General features: G+C 53.9%; 1 protein-coding gene across 1 annotated transcript in view; it reads right to left on the bottom strand.

Annotated features, from left to right (window-relative positions):
* Positions 1–18,688, bottom strand: part of GATA3 (GATA binding protein 3) — a 150,723-nt gene that overhangs the window by 83,271 nt on the left and 48,764 nt on the right. The window lies entirely within an intron of this gene.

Below are 18,688 nucleotides of genomic sequence, written 5' to 3'. Positions count from 1 at the left end.
TTCTTCGCTACTTTTCCCATTTTTCTTGGTTTCACTAGGGTGGATGACGGGTTGGGATGTGTCTCAGGGTGGTGTTTTTAGTGGTTGTGTGTATTTAGTGGTTTTATAGGTGTACGGGGTGTTGTTTCCCGTTCCGGGCCCATGTTTTTACTTCCGTTTCCGTATATTTACGGTCGCCGTACTTTCCGGTTGGCGCTCACTGCGGTGTCCGCTATGATGGGTGGCGGTATTGCACCTAGGGCGCCGTACGGCGGCGGTGTGGGCCGTTTTGGGGTCATTTCCGCCATCGCGGACTTTGCACTTCCGCCATGGCGTGGTGCTCGTGCCCGATGGGTCGGAATGGGCCGCACTTTGCTCCATCGTGCAATGGCGGAAACGCTATTTACGCTGTGGCGGTCCGGTCAGTCGCTTTCCGCCAGGGTCGTAATGAGGGCCGTAGTGTCTCTCCAGGCACAAAGAGTGAAGGGTCCACATCTAGATGTCCCTTCCTAACTTATGGTGAAACCCCGGCATTTCAACATTTGCCAAAGTTGTGAAAGCCCCTCTACAGAGAATGATCATGCCCAAATAGCCTCTTTCGATTGGGTGATGCCCACTCTGGCAGATGTACAAGGACAATTATTACTGTAATGCCAGGCAATTCTCCTCTGAACAAGAATACCAACAGCGACCTGAGGCACGTGTTCCTGCCATGTTCAGCATAATCGATGAGGCGTAGCCCCTCTGCAGGAACAAAGAGAAAGAGTTGATGTCTGGATTCCCTTACAAATGTATGCTCACACCTCAAGCATTTCAACATTTGCCAAAAGTGTGAAAGCCCCTCAACTGAGAGCCATGGAATGGTGCCCATTAGGGAAGATCTGGAAGGGCTGCCCAGTGCCAAAATGCCAAGCAATTCTCTTCTGAACAAGAGTACCAACAGTGACCTCAAACAAATGTTTCTGCCATGTTGGGCAGTGTGTCCGCAGGCATGAAGAGTAAGTGGTACATGAACGGATTTAAATGAATAACTTTAGTTGAAACCCCCTCGGCTGAGAGAAAGGAAAACCAAGTAACCTTTTCTGTGGGACAATCTACAAATGCTTTTACATCGCTGCCAGAGCTCAAGTCGAAGGTACACACGGGTGGACGGAGTCCACCCACTTTTTTCAGCGAGTGGACCCACTCCCTCACCAGCTGAAATGAAACATGAATGTTTTCTTTGACTTCATGAATTAAAGACGACCTCGGGGATCGAGCAGCAGTCTGGTTTGCAGGCGGGACACTTCAACACTGCACTATATAACCTGATGAAAAATAACAAGCAATAAAAGGTGAAATGTCCCATTTCGGTGCTGCAAGTTTCAGGGAAATCACTTGTATTGGCTCTTGGGGTTTGAAACATGGAGACTTTTTAACATTTTCAAAAACACTATTAGAATAAAATATCCTCTTTTGGTTTTGTGTGTGTTGATTTTATGAAAGGCAAATGCCTTTCGGCCTTTGCAATTTGGGTGGTTATGCAAATGAAATGTGCATGCTTCACCTTGATATGCTTATTTCCGGTGACGTCACATCCCATTGCGTTTGTTGATGAGATCCCCACTTTAATTTTTAGGACTTGACCCCTGATCGCTGTCAAAGCCAACCTTTCTCAAAGACGATATACAACAACAGACACGTGACACCCCCCCTGGAGTTCGTCCGTTGGCATGCGTGTGTCATGCTTTATGAGAAACGGTGCTGCAGCGACGCAACCCCTACACATGAGTGAAATTAGCATAACACCAAGCTGCACCTGGGCGTGTGTGGTGGTCTCGCTTGTCATAGCGGGCCTGCAAAGTATAAAGAAAGACGCAGGACACGGAGCGCTTCAAACACACGTCCTCTTTATTGTAATTCCTTCCCGAACTCCCCGATCCCGCCCCCCGTTACCTCACTTCCCCTTCCTCGTTCCCTCCCGCCCCTGCGTTACTATGGGAACGTCAACATGACATCTCCCCCCTTTTTAAACGGTTACCAGTCTTCTCGCAACGGGCGAGAGTCCGGTGGGATTTTAGTCCATTTCCTCTATCCATCGACGAGGTCTGTTCCCAACCCTCTGTGGACGGGCCTGACTCGGCCCGGGCGAAGGTCTGCTCCCCGCACTGGAGCTTTCTCTTTCCGGCTCGGCGTCCTCCGAGTCCCACTGATCCACCTGGTAGGAGTCGTCCGACTCATAGTCTAGATGCATCTGCACCCTGCCGCTTAGCCTCCTGGCTCCACTGGGCGGAAGTTCTTTGAAGTGAGATGAGTTTCTCGTGACGGATCCCTCGGACCCCTGGGCTGTGATCATAGACCCCTTTTTCTGGGTGACAAGTAAAGGTTCTTCTCGAAAGGGGGCCGTGTGCTTGTGTGTCGCCGGTTGTCGCACCGCTACTACATCTCCGACTCCAATCGTGGAGGGCTGAGCTCGCCTGCGAGCATCAGTGTATTCTTTCATGCGAGCTTTCGCTGCTTCGTCTCTTTCTCGCACCTCTTGATCCAGTGCGGGTGATAGTGTCATGCCTTCTGCCTGTGGGATGCGTGTCTGGGTATTGCGTCCAAACATCAATTCGGCCGGTGTCCTTCCTGTGGTGCTGTGAGGGGTTCCTCTATAGTCTCTCATCAATTGATTTAGCACCTGCTCATATGGCTGGCCTGTGAGACGGGCGATTTGAAGGGCTGTCTTCAAGTTGGCCATGAATCGCTCTATCATTCCATTCGCCTGAGGCCATAGTGGCGTGAACTTTTTGTGGTGGAAACCCATGTAGTTTGCAAATTGAGTAAACTGATGTCCACAGAATGGGGCCCCGTTGTCCGTCTTGAGTACTCGTGGTACCCCGTAGGCTGAGAACATGTGGTCCAGAACTGGGATGACATGATGCGCTGCAGTGGATGATATGATCCTTACGTCGGGATACCATGAGTACTCATCCATTACTGCCAGGACGTACTTCCCTCCTTCAATAGGCCCGAAAAAGTCCGCCGCCACTGCTTCCCATACTCTCTGGGGAAGTTCCGACATGACTAGTGGTTCGGGGTGTCGGTTTGGCGTAATGAGGCAACAAATGGGGCATGTTCTCAGGGCAGCCTCTACTAGCGCATCCATGTGGGGAAACCATACCTTCTGCTGGAGCATGCGTTTGGTGGAAACCATGCCTCTGTGTGTCTCGTGTGCCAGTTCCACGACTCTGGCACTCATTGCTTCTGGAATGAATAACTTGCAATCCTTTAGGATCATGTGATCCTCTGATACTGCGAGTACGTCCTTTACTTGTAATAGTCGTTCCACGTCCTCCTGCACCTTACCGCCGGCAGCTCTCCCCTTTTCCTTTGCTCTTCGCCACTGCCCTGACTCCAGACCTTCACAAATGATGCGGCAAGCTGGATCATTTTCCGTTTCCCTGGCTAGTGTTTCCATGTTGATTCCCTCCGGGGCAGCCTGGTGAACAAGATATCGTAAGTATCTGTCAGCCACGGATGGTTCTGGGACAATTTCTCCTCTTCGTCTCCTGGATAGAAAATCAGCCGGGTTTTCACCTTTCCAAGGTCTGTGAACGATCTCGAATGCATAGTCTTGAAGCCTCAGACCCCATCGGGCGATTCGCGGGGGCATCTTGGCCTGCGGGTTGCCATATAGGAACAGGAGTGCCTGATGGTCGGTGACAACTTGGAAGGGTTTGCCATAAAGGAATAGATGGAAATGTTCACACGCCCATACGACAGCAAGTCCCTCCTTTTCCGCTTGAGAATACGCTGTTTCCGTGGAGGATAGGCTGCGGCTGGTGTAGGCTACTACGTGTTTCCTCGACGGGTCTTTCGGGTCCTTTTGTGCCAATATAGCACCCAGTCCAACAGGGCTGGCGTCAGCCCGTGAGTTCCGTCTGTCTGCTTGGGTCGTAGTAGGACATGTTTTCTGCTTTGGCTACTCTTTCCCTTATTAGTTCGAACGCCTTTTGGCACTCTTGTGTCCACTCAAACCTGGTGTCCTGATGTGTCAGTTGTCTGAGCGGCTCGCTGACCGACGCGAAATCTCGAATGTATCGGTTACACTAACTGGCAAGACCCAAGAATGACCGAAGCTCTGACACATTGGCGGGGGCTGCCGTGTCGTTAAGTGCTGCCACTTTGTCCGGGTCCGGGGTCATGCCTGCTTCAGAGAAGATGTGTCCAAAGAATTTCAGTGTGTTCTTCCGAAATTCGCATTTTTCTCTGTTAAGCGTGAGATTGGCATCATGTAGCGCTTTGCACACCAGCATCAGGGTCTCATTGTGCTTGTTAGCATCTGTTCCGAACACCAGGATGTCATCTGAATAATTTAGACGGTTCGGAATGTGCTTTATAACGTTGTGGACCTCAGCCTGGAATGTTTCTGCGGCCGACAACACCCCAAAGCTTAGTCTCTTGTATCTGAAGAGACCAACATGTGTAACGAACGTTGTGATGTTTCTGCTGTCTGGGTGTAGGACTAGTTGATGGTATCCCTTTTGGAGGTCTAGTTTGGAGAATTCTTTCGCTCCATTCAGTAAATGTATCATGTCTGTGATCCTTGGTGCCGGGTGTCTTTCCCTTTTGATGGCCTAATTAGGGCATCGCATGTCTACACATAGTCTTATGGCATCCGAGCCTTTCTTGGGAACTGGGACAATCGGTGAGACCCATGTTGTGGGACCAGTGGCCCTCTCGATTATGTCTTTTTCGAGTAGCTTTTTGAGCTCATCCTCCACTTTTTTTTTAATGTTGACTGGAATCCCTCGATATGGCTGTGCTACGGGGCGGATTGAATCGTCCACATGGAGCCGTATTTTTCTGTTGCGAAGCTTCCCTATCCCTTTGAAGATTTTGGGGTATAGGTTGTTCACCATTTCAACAGGGTCTATGTATTTGTGCACCATGATGTTGTACAAAATGTGAATGAGGCCCATGTCCGCGGCTGCCTTAAAGCTAAGGACGCAACCACTGTCTGTCTCGGTGGCTAGTACGTGTATGGGTACCTTCATTTCATGGCCTTTGTACCTGCAGAGGCCATTGAATTGTCCCAAACATTTCATGGGTGTCTTGGCCCCGTATGCATATATGTTCACAGTTGCCGGGTGTAATTTGAGTTTTTGAGGGAGATCGTTGTAAATCTTTTCGCTTACCACATTGACGGTAGCCCCAGTGTCTATGAGAAATTCGGTGGGCTTTTCTTGAAGTTTGATGATGAGCGTTGGGCTGTGGGCGATTGCTGTGGGGTTCCCTAGTGCGTATACATATGCTTTCCTCTTCTGATTGCTCCCTGATGAGCTGAGGTCAGAATCTGTGGGGGACTGTTCCACCAGGTATCGCACGTGTCAGCAGGACCGGCGGTCCGTTCTTGGGCGCATGGCTTGCCTTCTCCTTTCCCTTCTTCTTTACCGGTCTTCTCCGGACTCTCTGTCTCGCTGATCACCTGCCAGTTGATTTGGATTGGACCCTGTGGCGGGGACTGGATTGTTGCTTGTGGACCCTCCGTGTCTGCTTCTAGGGCGAGAGGTGTTTTCCCTGGGCCTGTCTCTACCTCTGTCGCAGAACAGTCTGCACACCGCCTTGAAGTGACCCTCTTCGCCGCACGAGGTGCACCTTTGGCCTATGGCTGGACATGAACCCTCATGTGGATATTCGAAGCCACACTTATAACAGAAGAGTTCTTCGGGTTTCCTTTCCATTTGCAGTTTGTTGACGTTCTCCCCTATGGTGGTGTTGCCGAAACTTTCGACCTGGGAGTCGATGGCTCTCTCTACTCTCGCCAGTGCTAGAATTTCCTCCAGCGTGCGAGATTTCTGCAGCAGCTTCCGTCGAAAAGTCTGTGATTCGCACCCCGAGATGATTTGCCATCTTAGTGCTTCGGTATTTGATTAGTTGGCAAAATCACAGTGCTTTAGCTTGGTGCGTAGTCGCATCACATAGGCATCCATGGACTCCCCTTGATCTGCTTGATGCTATGAAATAGATGTCTTTCGTAATCTACATTGGTATGGGTTGCAAAATATGACGCTAATGCTTCTTTGAGGCCTTGGATCGAGTCTATGGAGTCTTGTGACATTTCATCGATTATGTCTCGGGTTGCAGGGCCTACAGCTAGTTTAAGCAGACATACCTGTCGTGCATCTGCGACTGGGCCTGTAGCTCCCATGTACAGGTCGAAGTGTCGGATCCATTTGGTCCACCGAGGGCCCATGTTACTTGTGTCCGTTACATCAAATGCTCCCAGCATTTGGGCAGCCAAAGTATCCGGTAGTTGGTAGGGCACATGGTCTGGTGCGGGTGTTCCCTGTGCTGGGGGCGCGATCGCCTGTGCCTGCCCCCCTTGTCCATCGTCTTGTCCTGACATGGTGGTGGGGTTTCTGTTGCCGCCTCCGGCCCTCAACTGTGTGGCGTGCCTTTGGGAGGGCTGGTTCTGACCTTTCTTCTAGGGTGTGGCCCCGCCTTCTGTCGGTGTAGGACGGCCGCCTCACAGGGCACGAGCACCGTCTGCAGAGAGGGGGGGGCACCCAGCTCAAGTTCCTCCAGTGGGGGGGGGGCCTTTGGCACTCCACGCGGCGCCCTGTGAGCTCCGAGATGGCCTGCAGGGCTTACCTCCTCTATTCACGTGCCTGGGGCCTTTCGCGGGCTTCCTGAGCTTGCGTTTCTCATCGTGAGCGCGGGACACGTGAGCGTTGTGTCCCGGCTGATCGCCGCGTAGGGTTACTCCGGGCGTGGATGTTGGGCGCGGATGTTGGGCCTCGCCCGAGGCACTGACGCGTCGCTGAGGGCGTGTTCTCACCGCCGCGGCCCGGGCCGCGCGTAGATTACGCCAGCTGGCGGGCCCACTACTGCGAGCTTCTTTGCTGCGTTCGGAGGGGGTGGGCTGCTGCGGGCACCTAGGAGCGTTGCCCTGCCCCCGATCCCATCCTCATCGCCATTGTGGTGGTCTTGCTTGTCATAGCGGGCCTGCAAATTATAAAGAAAGACGCAGGACACGGAGCGCTTCAAACGCACGTCCTCTTTATTCTTATTCCTTCCCGAACTCTCCGATCCCGCCCCCTGTTACCTCACTTCCCCTTCCTCGTTCCCTCCCGCCCCTGCGTTACTATGGGAACGTCAACATGACAGCGTGCTACTGTTTGCAGTGGCGCTGCTTTTGGCGGGAAGGGAGCATGTGAACTGTGCCCAGGAGTCCGTGGTGACGAGTGTGTGGGGCTGAGAAGGGAGGGGGCTGCAGGCAGCAGAGGGGTATTTTCTTAGTTAAGCAAACAGGGTCCTGGGACCTGGGATGCCCCGAGAGGAGAGACCGCGTGGGGAAAACGAGAGACAGCCAGGAGCTCACTCTGCTGCGAGCTTGTCTCTCTGCAGCCGGGGGCTATTCTTAACCATGTTTACACGAGTCCTGCACGCAGGAAAGGTGGGAGGGGTCCTGGGCGTTATGTAAAGCAGTAAATATTTGCATTAGAGTAAACCGAACGCGTTCTACTGTCCCGAAAGAGCTTGATCGATGGCCACACTTCTGCCTAAAAAGTAAACCGTGCCCGTGAAGAAGCCACAGCGGGCAGCCATTTAACAGGGGCCGTTAAGTAAAGTGTCGCAACTTTGGAGAAAGTATCCGGCAAAGCGGGGAGTATGAAAGGAAGCGAATTCACAATGTTTGGCCATGGAGGAGAAAATATGATGAACATTAAAGAAAGCAGGTATAAAATGAAAACAGAGGTAAAGGCGGAGATTGAAGAGGTGATGCCAGTGGGAGGGAAAGAAAGAAAGAAAGAAAGAAAGAAAGAAAGAAAGAAAGAAAGAAAGAAAGAAAGAAAGAAAGAAAGAAAGAAAGAAAGAAAGAAAGAAAGAAAGAAAGAAAGAAAGAAGAAGACAACTACAAAGAGAAAACAGGTAAACGCAGATATTGACGATGCGATGCAAGTGGGAGGGGAAGGAAGAAAGAAAGAAAGAAAGAAAGAAAGAAAGAAAGAAAGAAAGAAAGAAAGAAAGAAAGAAAGAAAGAAAGAAAGAAAGAAAGAAAGAAAGAAAGAAAGAATTCGAGAGGCAATCAAATAAATAGCAAGGAGAGGAACGCTGTAAATTGCAATATAGCCTCTTATCCTATTGCTATCTGACTGCAAGCCTTCTGCTTTCACCCTTGCCCTCCGCCCGTCTATCACATCCCCCCACAATCGTATTTGTGCTGCCCGTGCCTTCAGTGTCGGCCTCCCTGCCGCACCATGCTGTAGTCTCCCGCCAGCCCCCGACAAGCCCTTGATTTACAGCTCCTGGCCTAATAGGCGCCATTGTTGGAGCAATGAGTAGAAAGCAGTTGAGGAGAAGCCATATCATTCGATTAGAAGTTTAGACTGAGCGCAGCAGGTTGTGCACCTTTTCCAGCCGATGCCCTGTATACTCGGCCATGGACGGATGAGGTTCCGGCGCGGGGGTGCAGGGAGTGGTACGGGCAGCAATGCGAAGGAAGGTGGAGGTGGGCCCGCCATATCTTAATGACAGGGTGGTAGGCAAGAGGAAGCTTAGAGCGGCACAGGGAAGTGAGAAGGCATGGGCAGGTGTCGAGGAAGGGAGCACAGCATGTGCGTGGGCCTGGGCTGCAATGCGGCAGAGGAGGGCAGTGGGGAGGCACATGGCAGGAAAACCTCACTGCAGAGAGCAGAGACACTGGGCAGGAGGAATTCACACTGTGAGAAGTCCCACCAAGACAGAGTGGCGGCAACGGCGGGCGAACGCGCCGGCGAAGCAGGCATGGCGAGCGCCGCCCCTTAGTGGGGGCGGTACAGGCCGCCCTTCCCCTCCCCCCACACACGTAAGGGAAATGCGCCGGGGGGGGCGGATGATGACGGAAAGGGGCCCGCCCCCCCCTGGCAGGGCGCGAAAGCTTCGGGGCAGGGCGGGAAACCGGGGAGAAGCCGGGCATAAAAGCCCGTGCTGGTGTGAGCATTCACACATCCTCCCTCGGTTTCCCGTCTTGCCGGAGCTGCGTTCTTTTTTTGTCGTGGGCAGCCAGTCGGAGCAGCGCTCGTTCCGCATCAGGCAGCCATCCGCATCGTTGCAGTGGTCGCGAGGTCGGGGACAGGGTCGAAGGTGGTGACGGTGGCGTTCTAGCGTCGGCAGAAGGAGTACGGGTATCGCGTCGGTACAGGAGGTAGTGTACGAGTTCGAGGAAGTTCCCGGTGCTGCAGCGGTCGGTTCCAGGAGCAAACGTTGGAGGTAGGCACTGGGGATATAGGTTCGCGGCGTTGTGGAGGTGGGGGGGAGCGAGTGGGGTCGATGTCGGCCCCGGGTCTGGGGGGGAAGGGGGGCATTTTCTATAGTTAGGGTATGCCGTTCCGCATTATAGTGCCTGTTATGTCTTGCCGCGTTTAATTCTTATACGATGGCCTCCGAACTGCTGGGAGGTCATCAGGGCCGCCGGCCGTCCGTGTGCCTCTCATGGGTGGCTCGCTTTTATGAAGGAGCCGCGCCGCGTCCAATTTTAAAGCCCATAGTATTTCTGGTTGGTATAGCTCCCTTGGTCTGGTCTGCGAGCCAGAATGTGCAGGAGCTGGTCGAGTGGCACAGCGAGCAGAGCGCTCGCGTTGACATCCGTTTAGAGCCTGCTAACGCAGGTTCGAATCCCGGCGGCGGGACTAATTCTAACTTTTGCATCCGTGGGCACCCAGAAGGCTCACAGCCCCACTATAGTCCCAATAACATCATGCACACGGTGGGGGCCATGAGGAGCTGGGGTAGGGCGGGGGGGGGGGTTTGCAAGGAGGAAGGCATACAGGTGGGGGGGGGCACACCGCGGCGAGGGCGATGCATTTGGGAACGAAAAAATGGCGGAGCCGCCGTGCCGCGTGTATTCCAAGCCCACACACCGTGATCGTGTGTGTGGGTGGATGGTTTGGTGTGTGTGAGTTTGGCATTTGAAGGCATTGGCAGTTCATAAGATTGCTGGTGGGAAAGTGGTTTTATCTAATATTTCAGGAATTCTCCAAAAGGTTCAGGTTTTGAGCAAGTTGCTGAGCACTATCCCTTCTTAACAGAGGCTCTTAGGTGTTTCTTTGTTTACGAAGGGGGGATGGCTTCCTTCCTTTTCGGTTGTTTGGAGCAGCTCCGTTGGTCTAACGCAGGTTCGGATCCCGGCGGCGGGACAAACTCCACCTTTTGCATTCGCGGGCACCCAGAAGGGGGGATACATGTTCGTTGGGTCGGGGGGAAACGGGGGAGTCGAGGTCGACGGGGGCCGCGGGCGGATGGGGGGGGGGTAGGAGCATCCATTCGAAGGGGTACAGCTCCGCTTAGGGAGCCGATGATATCGCGGGGCGTGGGCCTCTGAACGTCGTCCGTGTGCACCACAGGGGTGGCTAGTTTTGTAAATATCAGAACTATGTTTACGCGATCGCTGCGAAATATGTGCTTTGGGCATGCTACATAACGTGATAGGATTGGGAAAATGCTAAGATGTAATATGTATCAGAGTCCAGCCAGTGTGGTTGGCAAGTGCCCGTGTGCCCCCTTCCTAGCCCGCCCCGTGCCAGAAAGAACACGTTCTTCTAACGGATAATTAATATCAATAATGACTATGGGGATCTATGGACTCACGGTGCGCCCCGTAATTTCAAGTATGTTTGGGAATGCATATTTCAAGGAGTCTCCGCGGCCGCAGTATGTGTTTGATTTGCCATAGGGCCGCCGTCCTCCGTGTGCCCCATAGGGGTGACTCGCGCAGTTTTGTTTGGAGAATCAATACCGTTGTTTTAAGCGTCTGCAGCTTTCGTTCGCGCCTGAATATTCCCGGGGACAGGCGAGATCACGCAAGTCTGCGAGTGGGGGGCATGGGGGCTCCTCGTTTGCTGGGGCGCGAACACATTATCACCTCGGAGCGATGAGTTACGCGCTGACGCAGGTTGTGCGACTACTGCTTAGAGAGTTACTCCATCTACTAACCCCCTCTCTCTAACCTCACTCCTTATTGTTCATGGCAGCCCGCGGTGACTAGGTCTGGTGCGACCTCTTATCCGCTGGGTTCGCCAGCCTCGCTACCCCATCCCCTCTGCAGCCGCAGCACCTCCTGGATCTGCTAACATTTAGTTGTGCTTTTCAGCCTTTTAAAAAACCGACTTTGCTTCTACCCCGATCCAACCGGTTCACGGTGTGTGCCGTATCCCAGTCCCTTCCCTCATTGCCTCTACTGGCTTTCACTCACTACCCCATGCCCCTATGGAAGACGGCCATATTGCCTTCCTGTTTAAGCCGCCTTCTCAGTGTTTTTTCACGGTCTCTACCTTGGTCCGTGTTTCTGGCAGCGAGCGGGATGCAGTGTGTTTGGGGGTGGCTGCCGCGGGATGTGTCTGGGGCCGCCGTCCTCCGTGTGCCTCGCGGGGGTGGCGCGCGGTGGTTCGGAGGGTGGAGAGGTTGTTTTGGCGATGTCGGCGCTTGGGGGTGTGCGCGGTTTGGGTTGCCCCGGTCTGATTCGTATGTACCTTATGTACCGTACCGTATTCGTACCCTCCTGAAACGATGACAGCATTCCTGTGCGTTATGGATTTCATTAAACGAGAAGTCACCGGGGGAACCAGACTCCTTGTTATTAAATAGTGCTACCCCCCGCACTACGGAAAAGCACCAACTTCTGCAGAAGAAAATTATGTTAAGCCATTATTCCAATCAATTACGCAGCCATTTTGGTTTATTATGACGGAAGGCCCAATTTCCAGTGAAACTGGGTCTAGAAGCAAAAACAAAGGTGATGGCTGGAAGGTTTAGACTGAATCTTAACTTCTGGGCCCGCGGGGACTTCTCCCTCGCGCTCGGACACGGCCTTGTCGGGGGGGGAGAGCCATTGTGGTGGCGAGGGACGACGCTCTGCATTGTGCTGTTGTGCATGTCGTGGGTTTTTCGCAGGCCTCCCTGGGAGGGGTGGGTGCCTTGTGGAGCCCAGTCCCAGCGGCAGCGTGCGCAGGAAGGGCGGCGGGGGAAGGAGGGGGGATTGCAGGGAAGAGGGTCAACGCGTGGGAAGGAGGGTGGAGAGCATGAGAAATAAAGGGGAGGAAGATAAGGGAAAAGAAAAAAAAAAAAAAAAAAAAAAAAAATTCTGTGTGGGGGGGCAGTGGTGGGTTAGTACAAGTTTTTGAAGGGAGGTCAGTGAGAGAGCGGGTTCAAGTTGGCGTTGGTGGTATTCCGCTGGGTTTCAGGTTGGGGCTAGTCACTGAGGGTATCCATCCTCAACATGGGTTAGGAAGGAGTCCCCAGTTTGCAAGGGGGCACACCATTAGGGAGATTTGAAGTTCTTCGGTGCAGAGTATCCCGCAACTCTGGTTTGTGCGTTGAATTCACCCGGAAAGGCGCTGGGGCTTGATGTTCGCAAACACACAGATGCGTCCTCGATTGGGGCCAATTCCTGCCTGGAAGTGGGCGGCCAGACTATGGATTGTGTTGGTTAAATTGACTTGTGCCCAACGCCTCGCCTTAGCATGGGCACACGTGGATAGGTGAAGACATGTACAGGACTGCTAGGAGGGTAGTGGGTCCAAACGTCTTGGGGCATATGTTCATAAATTGCGGGCATATATAGACATTGTTAGGACTGCTGGTAGGGAAGTGGTGTCAACTGGATCTTTCAGGCCGTCTTGCCGGAGCTGCGTTCTTCGTTAGCTCGCTCTATTCTCTGTGTTCGAGCGGCTGTTTGGTGTCTGGGTTTCCCGCGGTTCGGGTGGAGGAGCGAGGAGTTCGCGGTTCCAGTGGAAGAGTGAGGAGTTCGGGAGTCGCTGGCGAAAGTTGCTGCCCGGAGATCGTTTGTCGCCACATGGTGGATTGCAGGTAAGCGCTCGAACGTCGGGCCGGTTGTGCGGGTCTCGTGTGGACGGGTTCATGGGGGGCGATAGTGGGGGGTAAGAGTTCTCGGGGTGGTGTGGCGCAGGCCCTCATAACGCAGAAGTTTGGGTGGGGATTGTGCGGTGGCCTCGACGCTAGTGCGCAGGTACTGTTGGGTAGTGAGCGAGGGCACCGTCCGAATCCCGCCCAGGGAGGATTATAAGACGGTGGATTTGGTAAGTATGGGGGGGGAAGGGAGAAGGGTCTGCTCGCTGGCCGCCGCGCCAGCTGGAGCGGACCCGAGGAATACAATATTTTACGGGATCAATCTCCTTTTCTTTTAATTGTACGTCAGCATCAGCAGTGGCTGTATGCAGGCTTCAAAAAGGGGTTGTGCAGTGGAAGCAGCCTGCACTACAACAAGTGCTGAATCTTCTGCTCCCGACCACCTTGTGGATTGTGTGGTGGGGAGGAGCAGAACTGGGGCTGTCTGCCGGGTTACTTGTGTGCTTTGGGGCCGCCGAGTGCGTTTGTTCAAGAAATGGGCTGTTACACGACGGCATTGTTATGGCGTGATATGTTTACAGCATGGAAAAACTAAATAAAGCAGCTTTAACGAAAGCTGCTTTATCTAGAGTGAATTTTACGTTTGTTTAGCGCAGCCGCCAGTGGCGCAAGCGTTAAGGGCTTGGACTGGTAATGCGGGAGACCGGGGTTCGATTGCAAGGTGCGGAGTCTCGTGGCCATGCGCCTTTTCGTATGGCCCGTCGAAATTTTTGGTTTATATGATGGCCACTGTGCCTCGGGTGCCACAAAGTAATGTTTTGTTTTATGCCCGCTGTACGGCTTGTCTGTTTACATTGGAGCCATCGCGAAGGCTTTCTGTGCGTCAGGGAGCGCCATGGCCTCATCGATGCTCGAGGCAGGTAATTCGGCGCACTTCTCACTCTGCATGGGGTCCTAGATAGAGGTGGGGACGAGAGGGGTGGGTTCACACAGTACCTGTCCCCTCCCGTCGAACGCGTGGTGAAGACGGACCTACAATTCCCAGAGTTCGCCTTTCAAGACTACAACCCCCGGCAGCCCCTCTGCCTCCCAGGAGGCTGCAGAGTCTCCGCCAGGCCCAGCTGGTAACACACCCCCTTCCACATAGAATGGTCCATTCTAAAACAGCCCCCCAACCGCTCAGAACAACCAATGACTCAATTACTCCCACTCGCCACACAGCCCTCAGATACGCCAACACCGGCCACGAGGTTACTAAAACGAAACATGACGGGATACTAGAGGGGTGCCATGCAACAGGGATGGGGGGGGCGTATCAATGTGCGAGGGGAGTAAAGGAGGGTGGTCAGCTGAGAATACCCCCCCGTGCAGAAGCCAAATGCGCCGTTCAGGACTACGTGTTACCAACGGCCACGAGGAATAATTATATATAAAAAAAAAAAAAAAAAAAAAAAAAAAAATTATTCAGGGAGTGCCCTGTGGAAGCAAGCTGGGTGTGGGGGAACTCTCTGCCGCCGGCAGCCAGCAGAGAGTCTTGGAGGAATCACAGGCCAATCCCTGAAACAAAGCACTGCTAGCCGACCCACAGGGGAACGAGCAGCCAAGAGTTTAGATGCACGGCGCCCCAAGAGCAATAGGCTTGGGGGAGGCCCTGGGAAAAAAGGGGAGGGATGTAGGGGACTTGGGAGGCAATTCCAAGACCCAAATTGCGGGGGGGGGAGGGAACGAACAACAAACTAAAAAGAGGGCAGCAAGTGAAGCTGGTTGGAGGGGAACAAGAGGAGAATACGGGGGGGTATGCTACCGGGACAAAAATTTACAGCAGGGGTAAGTCGTCACGGAGGGGGAGGGGCAAGAGGGAGGAGCTCGAGGAGGGAGGAAGAAAGGTAGGAGCATCGGGGGCGGGGGGAGTCCGGACAAGGAGGGCCAGCAAGGACAGGAAAGAGGGGGCCTGGGGGGGCGCAGCATAGGGGACCAGGGGAATGGGGGAGACAGTTGGGAAAGGAAGACAGTACGAGGGACAGGGAATCTGGAAGAGATATGACACCAGCCAAGGGGGGGAGGACACCTGCTAAGGCTGCAGTTGGAGGGGGGGGTCCCTTGAGTGAGAGGGAATTGCGATGTTTCTGGGGGGCTCGGGGACACAGCAGGGAGACCTGGGGGGGGGGGGGGGGGGTTTGGCATAACGGGGGTAAGACTAGGATGCCAATAACCGGAACAACGCGAAGGCGTAGGGGGGGCTGAGCAGAGTTAGGCAAGAAAAGGTTAGATGGACGTCGCAAGCGACGGCCAACTAGGCAGGCAGAAAGTGGGGGCCGGCATCGGAGGGCGGTGCCGGCCCAAATACGGATACGTACATAAATTGTAAGGGCACTTGTGGTGGTGCCGGTATAGAAAAATGTAAGGGCACTTGTGGTGGTGCCGGTATAGGAAATTGTAAGGGCACTAGTATGGTGCCGGTATAGGAAATTGTAAGGGCACTAGTACGGTGCCGGTATAGGAAATTGTAAGGGCACTAGTACGGTGCCGGTATAGGAACCTGATGTTAGCGAGGCACCGCGTGGCTGCCGGTTTTAGCTAGAGCCCGAGCAGGAAACGGGGCAAGTGTGCGGGGGGTCGGGCACCCGCAACAAGACCTAGACATGGGCACGGGGGGAAATGGTGGGCACACCAAAAAATTCACTGCAAACAACGGCCGGGGTAGAGAGAGGTGGATAGTCAGGGCCGGGCTCGATCCGAGGCGTCCACCGGACGAGGACGATCAGGGGGGGGGGGGGGGGGAGGGGGAAGCCCTAGGTAGCCGCACTCGAAATAGTGTATCGGTGACGGTGAATTACGGATTGCCTGTAAGATAACTCCAAGACTTTATGCAAATAAAGCTGCTGAGGCATGTTAACTTTCCACACAAACTGGTGTCGTGTCAATTTTCTACTGCTTGCATGGTATGACTGATTAGGAATAGAGGGGGGGGGGTAAGGAAGGACGGATAAAGGGGGGGGAAGGCAAGGCGCTGAGTGCCCACGCTACGGCGGGCGAACGCGCCGGCGAAGCAAGCATGGCGAGCGCCGCCCCTTAGTGGGGGCGGTACAGGCCGCCCTTCCCCTCCCCCCACACACGTAAGGGAAATGCGCCGGGGGGGGCGGATGATGACGGAAAGGGGCCCGCCCCCCCCTGGCAGGGCGCGAAAGCTTCGGGGCAGGGCGGGAAACCGGGGAGAAGCCGGGCATAAAAGCCCGTGCTGGTGTGAGCATTCACACATCCTCCCTCGGTTTCCCGTCTTGCCGGAGCTGCGTTCTTTTTTCCCACCCACCCTCCCGACAAAAAAGTATGTGAATAATTTTTCAATTTTGTTTTACAGGTCGCCCAGCGGAGTTACATTGCAATCCCTTTACAAAGCACTGCTAGCCGACCCACAGGGGAACGAGCAGCCAAGAGTTTAGATGCACGGCGCCCCAAGAGCAATAGGCTTGGGGGAGGCCCTGGGAAAAAAGGGGAGGGATGTAGGGGACTTGGGAGGCAATTCCAAGACCCAAATTGCGGGGGGGGGGAGGGAACGAACAACAAACTAAAAAGAGGGCAGCAAGTGAAGCTGGTTGGAGGGGAACAAGAGGAGAATACGGGGGGGTATGCTACCGGGACAAAAATTTACAGCAGGGGTAAGTCGTCACGGAGGGGGAGGGGCAAGAGGGAGGAGCTCGAGGAGGGAGGAAGAAAGGTAGGAGCATCGGGGGCGGGGGGAGTCCGGACAAGGAGGGCCAGCAAGGACAGGAAAGAGGGGGCCTGGGGGGGCGCAGCATAGGGGACCAGGGGAATGGGGGAGACAGTTGGGAAAGGAAGACAGTACGAGGGACAGGGAATCTGGAAGAGATATGACACCAGCCAAGGGGGGGAGGACACCTGCTAAGGCTGCAGTTGGAGGGGGGGGTCCCTTGAGTGAGAGGGAATTGCGATGTTTCTGGGGGGCTCGGGGACACAGCAGGGAGACCTGGGGGGGGGGGGGGGTTTGGCATAACGGGGGTAAGACTAGGATGCCAATAACCGGAACAACGCGAAGGCGTAGGGGGGGCTGAGCAGAGTTAGGCAAGAAAAGGTTAGATGGACGTCGCAAGCGACGGCCAACTAGGCAGGCAGAAAGTGGGGGCCGGCATCGGAGGGCGGTGCCGGCCCAAATACGGATACGTACATAAATTGTAAGGGCACTTGTGGTGGTGCCGGTATAGAAAAATGTAAGGGCACTTGTGGTGGTGCCGGTATAGGAAATTGTAAGGGCACTAGTATGGTGCCGGTATAGGAAATTGTAAGGGCACTAGTACGGTGCCGGTATAGGAAATTGTAAGGGCACTAGTACGGTGCCGGTATAGGAACCTGATGTTAGCGAGGCACCGCGTGGCTGCCGGTTTTAGCTAGAGCCCGAGCAGGAAACGGGGCAAGTGTGCGGGGGGTCGGGCACCCGCAACAAGACCTAGACATGGGCACGGGGGGAAATGGTGGGCACACCAAAAAATTCACTGCAAACAACGGCCGGGGTAGAGAGAGGTGGATAGTCAGGGCCGGGCTCGATCCGAGGCGTCCACCGGACGAGGACGATCAGGGGGGGGGGGAGGGGGAGGGGGAAGCCCTAGGTAGCCGCACTCGAAATAGTGTATCGGTGACGGTGAATTACGGATTGCCTGTAAGATAACTCCAAGACTTTATGCAAATAAAGCTGCTGAGGCATGTTAACTTTCCACACAAACTGGTGTCGTGTCAATTTTCTACTGCTTGCATGGTATGACTGATTAGGAATAGAGGGGGGGGGGGTAAGGAAGGACGGATAAAGGGGGGGGAAGGCAAGGCGCTGAGTGCCCACGCTAAGACCTAAGATGAAGCGGGAACACGGCACGGAAATGGCACAGAGGAAGGGCGGGACCTGGGAGGTATCAGAAGAAGGCTCACAAGTTTCGCATATTGTGGCCAAGGTAGGGCAAAGAGCTGGATGAAGTCATAGGCTGAGTAGGCACAAGGCAACTGGTAACCAGCTGCAATTATCACACTGAGACAATAGGGTATCCCTACATATTATCCCCACCAAAGATATCGCTGATATTATATGATAGGTTATTTATAACGCGCTTAATACCCAGAGGTTTCTAAGCGCGGACCCAGGGATCGAACTTGTGTTGCTCCGTGTCATTTTGTTTCCAAGTCGAGCACGCTGCCGCTGAGCTATCTTCCTGGGACTATCCTTATGGTCGTCTGTGATGCCATAGGCAATATTTTTTGGGGGGGATAATTTGTGGGAGCGAGGGTTGCGAGGGTTTCCTCTGCACATTTAAAAATAATGCGGTGGTTGCGGGGGTGTCCCCCGCAGAGTCCATGCCTCAATATCTCCACAAAAACATGGCGATATTTTTGTATCGCAATATTTTTGCGGGATATTAACACATGGAACCGACAATCAGATGCCTGCTTTTAGGCACCATGAGGTCAGGAGGAGATATGCCCTTTTGGTCCGGCGTTACTGATTACAGTCCAAAGGCCCAGGTCCGTTTAAGTGGGGCCTGTGACCATTCTGACTGGCGCCTTCTCTTTTTGTGTTGAGGGCATCCTCCTCCCTGACCTGTGCCGCCAATCATAAGCCCATGCCTTCTCAAACCACGTCCGTGCGGTTGCCGGTATGCTTGTCATATTTGTCTTGTAGAGCGAGTTGGGTGGTATACGTAATTTTTCTATTTTGGGTTGTGCTCGGTTCAGAGCTTCACCGGTGTGGCTGACCTTATGCCACTATCCTCTGTACTTATGGGGCAAAATCGCGCTAGGACCACGTTCCATTTTCCTGTTGAGGTGGCTTGATCAAAGAGGCCGACCCCAGTGACCTGCTTCTCCACTGCCACACACTTGTGGCTTCTATCTGCAT

This window comes from Ambystoma mexicanum, chromosome 12 (genome assembly GCF_040938575.1).
Source record: "Ambystoma mexicanum isolate Mex_15411 chromosome 12, UKY_AmexF1_1, whole genome shotgun sequence".
Lineage (NCBI taxonomy): Eukaryota > Metazoa > Chordata > Amphibia > Caudata > Ambystomatidae > Ambystoma > Ambystoma mexicanum.
The sequence above is the reverse complement of the archived record's forward strand: the minus strand, read 5'-3'. Positions and strand labels throughout refer to the sequence as shown.